The sequence below is a fragment of the Artemia sp. Qi Xiang Cuo genome, chromosome 1 (assembly GCF_049724085.1).
Source record: "Artemia sp. Qi Xiang Cuo chromosome 1, ASM4972408v1, whole genome shotgun sequence".
Classification (NCBI taxonomy): domain Eukaryota; kingdom Metazoa; phylum Arthropoda; class Branchiopoda; order Anostraca; family Artemiidae; genus Artemia; species Artemia sp. Qi Xiang Cuo.
In genome coordinates this window covers 21,740,114-21,746,203 of record NC_142794.1, presented here as the reverse complement: position 1 = coordinate 21,746,203, position 6,090 = coordinate 21,740,114, and the positions used below count along the sequence as shown (strand labels likewise).

The 6,090-nt window shown below is 32.3% G+C and overlaps 1 protein-coding gene across 2 annotated transcripts in view; it reads left to right on the top strand.

Annotated features, from left to right (window-relative positions):
• Positions 1-4,311: 4,311 nt before the first annotated feature.
• The window catches only part of LOC148956113 (monocarboxylate transporter 13-like), a 42,107-nt gene continuing 40,328 nt past the window's right edge, over positions 4,312-6,090 (top strand). Inside the window, exon 1 of one of the 2 annotated variants that reach the window (XM_089094930.1) lies at positions 4,312-4,489. The gene's annotated coding sequence lies outside the window, so the exon portion shown is untranslated. The remainder of the gene's footprint in view (positions 4,490-6,090) is intronic. The other variant, XM_089094878.1, reaches the window with a different exon arrangement.

The window sequence follows — 6,090 nt, the reverse complement described above, 5'->3', positions numbered from 1 at the left end:
ATATTATTAACCTAGAGTGTAGTAAGATTGAAGATATTTACGTTATTATTATTCAGCATTTCTTTATTTTAAATTTTCACTTGTTGTTAAAAATTAGTCTGCGAAATGTAGGCCTAGCTTTACTTAGGTTAGGAGAACTTTAGTAGACGTGAAATTACAAGTAGCCTATTCATTAGTTTTTGGTCAAAAATTTGTTATTTTGACTTGGCCCTGCAGTTTTTTTTTTTTTTTTTTTTTTTTTTTTTTTTTTTTTTTTTGTCAAATAATATGTTACTCTGCTAAGTTTAAAAATGGTGTGTTAAATGGCTTCCCTCTTATAGACGCTTAAAGATATAATGTGATTGACAAACGAAAACAATTAAAAAGGGAAAAAATCAAATTAAGGCAAAAATTTTTACCATGGAATTATAAGAAAATAATCCAATTTTTTCGAGGAGGGGGGGGATTCTTCCGTCTGATGTCTATTCCTAATGTCAATTAGAATGAGAGATTTTTTTTATTTGCCTGTTGTTTGCCTCCTACGTTAGACACAAAACAGTAGAACGAGCATTTTTTTTTCTTTTTTAATGTTGAATGTTGAATTTTTTCTTTTTTAAAGTTGAATGTTTAAATTTTTCTTTTTTAATGTTGAATTTTAAATTGATTTTTTTTCTTTTTTAATGTTGAATATTTAATTTATTTTGTTCTTTTTTAATGTTGAATAATAAATTTATTTTTTTATTTTTTTGTTGACTGTCTTAAAAATTCCTTTGAGTTTGTTAAAATCAGAATGTTTTTTTTTCTGTTGAGTAGTTAAGTAGGTAAGTAGTAGGCTACATTTCTATCAACTTTTGTAAATAAAATCTAAATGGCCTCGAAAAACACGTTACCAACTTAAGCTGAATAGGCATCATTAGCTTGTTTTAATGCATAAACTTTTTCCAAAATGCTTTCAAATTTTGTTTATATTTGTTTCTCTAAAACTAAGATATTTCATAAGAATTTGTCAATAAAACCAGCAAGTATGAGCAAAATGTCACGTCTTTCATGCGTGACGAAGGCCTATTTATAGTAGGTCGCTTACAACTACTCTTTGATTTATTTTCAACAATTTTTTTTTATTCGCTATCTTCAAAAATTAATTATTTTGAGTATTACGAGTGTTTAAGTGTCAAGTATTGCTGTTTAATTCTAACAAGGTATTCTTGAATACTTTTTAGCAAGATTCTGTATCTTTGATTTGTAGCTACTACATGACCGTGTTCATTTTTGGTGTATGGTTAAGCCAGTTACAAAAAGCCTAAATACACAAATTTTAAAAACAGTATAAAAATCTATCACTATTAAAAGATGCTGTTCCTTTTGCCAAACGATTGGCGACGTGGGGCCCGGGGTTCAACTCCCACTACTGCAAGGTTGGGCAACAGGCCTGTAACTTGTCCCCGTTAAAAGATCCAGCAACTCAAACACTTATTCGACGCTCTTTGCGTCATCAATGGCTCAGGAGGATTTTTATTCTTTTTCTAACCTCTTTTCATCCAAGTCGGGAATGACCAGCTCTTTGTTTGGCTTCATTTGGATGGCCAAAAAAATAATCTTTCGTAATTTGTTATCAAGCTTAAATACTAATTAATAAAAAAGTTATTTATTATCACAGGCAATAAAAAAACATTAAGTTGTGCATTTTTAAAATAGACAGGTAACAAATCATAAAAAGATACTCTTAAGACGATATTAGCTTTAAACATTTTTATTTGGACAATTTTTGAATTAATTAGCACCCTCGAATTAATTTATAAAACTTTTGTACAAAATAAGTTTATCAAAGAAAAGTAAAGAGCTCCGTTAAACCAAAAATGAGCAGAAATAAACTCAAATAATCTTCCATGCGTAAAACTACCACAAATCACCATCAATAAAAATGAAACCCAAAACGAACAGAAATTACAATAAATTACCGAGTCAAACTCAAAACGAGCAGAAATTAACATCAGATAGGCTGATAACCTCCACGTCTTCTCAAGACTACAACACAGTTTAGACTTCACTTAAAAAAAAAACACAATGACCATGGATTAAATACACAGTTTCTAAAAATCGTATAAAAAACTATGACTAATAAACGATGCTGTTTCTTTAGATAAAAATTATGGCTACCAAATAACACTTTTCACTTTCAGTTGTAATGTTTTTTTTTTTTTTTTTTTTTTTTTTTTTTTTTTTTTTATCATGTCCTTATTCAAGAAAGGGAAATTCTTCTGGTAAATACTTTTTCTAGTTCTGACGAAAGAGCTTACATTACAGTTATTATTTGTTTTTGTTGTGTCTGTCGTCCGGCAGATTCTGCTACCAGTGAGAAGATTAAATTAAAAAAAGATTTTTTTTAACTGAAAGTAAGGAGTGACATTAAAACTTAATACGAACAGACATTATTCCGTATCTGAAAGGGGCTGTCCACTCCTCAACGCCTCGCTCTTTACTCTAAAGTTTTTTTATTGTTTTGAAAATAAAGTTGTGAGACAGAGTTAAACTTTAGCGTTTAAGTTTAACGCTTTTTTTTATTTAATTTCTAAACGTTTTGAACTAAGGCAGCTTTGATTTTGGTACTCCGTACATGAATAATTAAAACGAAGTTTGCGTGTTAATTTTACTTTTTTTTTTTTGGCTAAATGGCTTTCGTGAATTGTGATCTGACGTAACTTACGAATTAACTTACGTAACGAACTTCTATATTCGTATATTTTAATTACGTAAATTACGGGGTTTGCCCCCTAGTGAATACCTCGCTCTTTACGCTAAAGTTCAAATTTTGTTCCAATTCTTTAAGAATGACCCCTAATCACGAAGGCCGTTAATTAGATTAAATAGCTCTGATGAAAGTACAGAAAAAACTCTAGCGTAAGGAGCGAGGTAATGACTAGGGGGCGAACCCAATTATATACATAATAATTTCTGTTCATTTTAAGTTTTGATGTTGCTGCTTACTTTCAGTTGAAAAAATTTGTTTTTATTTAATTTCTGATCGTTTTTTTAAATAATACTGGGAAATCCGGTACCCCCTTCATAGTAATGTCCCTTCCCCCATGAAAACTTCCTCCATGAAAAGATCTTCCCACGTAACCCCCGATCCACCCCCCCCCCAACTATTAGAAAAAATCCCTCCTGAAAACTTCTGTATACTTCCCAATAACCAATACTATGTGTAAACAGTGGGCAAAGTTCATAACTTGCAAACCTTTCCCCGGGGACAGTGGGTAATTAAATCATACTCAAAGACATAGTTATTGTATCTTACGACCATGTTGAACAAAATGGTTATCACAAAGTTTTGATCGGGTGACTTTCGGAAAATAGAGGGGGAGGGGGAGGGGGTCCAGTTGCCTTCTATTTTTTTGGTAACTTAAAAAGTGAACTAGAACTTTTAATTTCCATTTGAATGAGTCCTCTCGTAAAATCCTAGGACCACTGGGTCGATACAATCACCCCTGGAAAAAAAACACGCATCCGTGATCTTTCTTCTGTACAAAAATACAAAATTCCACATTTTTGCTGATAGGAGCTTGAAATTTCTATAGTATGATTCGCTAATACGCTGAATATGACGGTGTGATTTTCATTAAAGTTGTAAGACTTTTAGGGGAGTTTTATCCTTTTTTCAAAAATAAGGCAAATTTTTGCGTAAATTTTGATGGGTAAAACTAAATGTGATGAAACTTATATATTTGAAATCAGCATAAGAACCTGATTCTTTTGATGTATCTATTAGTGTCAAAATTCTGTTTTTTAGAGTTTCGGTTACTATTGAGCCGGGTCGCTCCTTACTTACAGTTCGTTTCCACGAACTGTTTGATAATTGTCATGATCTGGAAAAAACAAAATATATATTTATCTAGAGCAGAACAAAATAATTGAAAGCTCTGCTGCTAGCTAGAAGATAATTGATCGAAAAAAAAAATTTATTTGTGTGTAGTAGAGTATAAAAATGGAAAACATTATAAATTGCTAGGCAGTTTTAACTCTGCTAAAGAAACGCATCCCGGGAAGGACAGAGCTGCTTCTTTTACCGATATCTTGTCAAACACGGTCTTGAAAAAGGACGTTCCTAGGAGAATAAAGGCGTAAGGACGTTATAGAATAAAGGCGATTAAGGTGTTTTCTATGCTTCTTCGCAAACTGTAATTCTAAGAAAAAGGTGTCATTAAAAAGATCGTAAAAAAGTGTCGCATTTGCATAACTTCGCAAACTGTAATTCTAAGAAAAAGGTACTATTAAAAAGATCGTAAAAAAGTGTCGCATTTGCATAACTGGGTGGGCTTGACTATTAAAAGAAAGAAAAATATCTCTGAAAAATTGAATTTCCCTTAGTCTGAATTTGAAGTTCCCTTAGGAGCCTTGTGACATTTTCTGTTCGGTTGGCCGTGAACAGAAATAACATAAGTCCAACCATAAACAAGAAGAAAGAGAAGCGACGGATATAGAAAGGAGAAAAGGGAGAGGTACCACAGAGAAGGTAATCACATTGATCAAAATTCATTTAAACGTTAATACGTGCAAAATTTTGATTTGCTGACATAGCAACAAAAAAAAATAATGTTTAATGTCTTTTTGTTGTTTTTTTTCTATAGGAGTCCATAGTTGGTTATTTTAAACCTCGTCAAGTTGACCTGAAAAATAAAACATAATATTGTTCCTAAATTATTCCATCAATGCTCTCTGAGAACTCGGATAAACTTACATTCTTTATTCATTCAAATCGTTGCAGTAGAAGTAGGAAATAGTAACAGTAGTAGCCAGGCAAAATAATATACTACGTATATTGTACCTACTTTAACAATAGGTGCGATCTCGCAAAATTTTATTCAACTTTTTCCGACCGTACTATCCTCTTTGAGTCTGCTCTTCACTCTTTGCTTCAAGAAAGTTATCTGAATAACATCTGTATTTGTTATTTCCTCTTGTAAAAGTTTCTTTTTTATTACCTATGTTCTTACCCGACAAGACAATTAAAATAACTACTTGGTTAGGCGCAACTGATATTATGTGTATTCTATGGTATTATCAACAGGATATTACATTTGAATCGACCTTAAGTCTAGGCCCTTATTTCCTTGTTAAACTGCGGGAAGATAAAAAATATCAAGGAAATAGTTGACAGTCTTGACACAGAGAGGACAGAAACAGTTATTTTATTTGTTCAACTGTTTTATTATTTTATTGCTATGTTTTTCGCAGTTTTTTTCCAATGTTAATTTTGTTCAACTTGGTCACTAGGTCTAACAGATATGCCTCCAGTGACGTCATGTCCTCCACAGCCCCTCGGCAAGAATGGTAAATTATATAATTTACCCGTTGTTTACACATAGGATTTGTCATTAAGAGGTCACAGAATTGGAATAAAAAAAAACTCAGTTCTTGAACTTGGTTATGTCAGGAAAAGCTCTCAAAGTCAAAGGATTTTAAAATTGTGACATGCGTGTCTAATAAGCTTGATTTCTCTGCTTTTCAGGGGTTACTTACGTTAAAGTGGAACTAATGAATAATCGAAGCATACTTTGAGCACTAGTCGACTATAAAGTAAATTAAAAGTAAATTTGAATTAAATTTCGGCGGGGTGTATTTTACTTGGGGAGGAGGGGGGGGGGGGGTTAAACATCTAGCATCCCTTTTTAGGTTAGTTACTGTGAACAGAAAGCCTTTGTAGAGATCAGTGCCAAATATTTATTGTCTACTTAGTTCGTTTTGGATATATTTTGTCAAGCTTCTTATATACTACAAAACTTCAAAGTAAATTTTTAGTCGACTTCAAAGTATGCTTCGATTATTCATTAGTTCCGCTTTAACGTAAGTAACCCCTGAAAAGCAGAGAAATCAAGCATATCAGCACGCATGTCACAATTTGAAATTGATTGACTTTGAGAGCTTTTCTCGACATAACCAAGTTTGAGAATTGAGACTTTTTTTTATTCCAATTCCGTGACCTCTTAATGATAAATCATAGGCAGCGCAATCGCGCTGCCTAAGCAAAGAACGATGTAGGCACAATGTATTATTTATTTATTTTTTGGTTCTAGACTAGGACATTTCATATCGAAGGAGTTATCGTAGAAACTT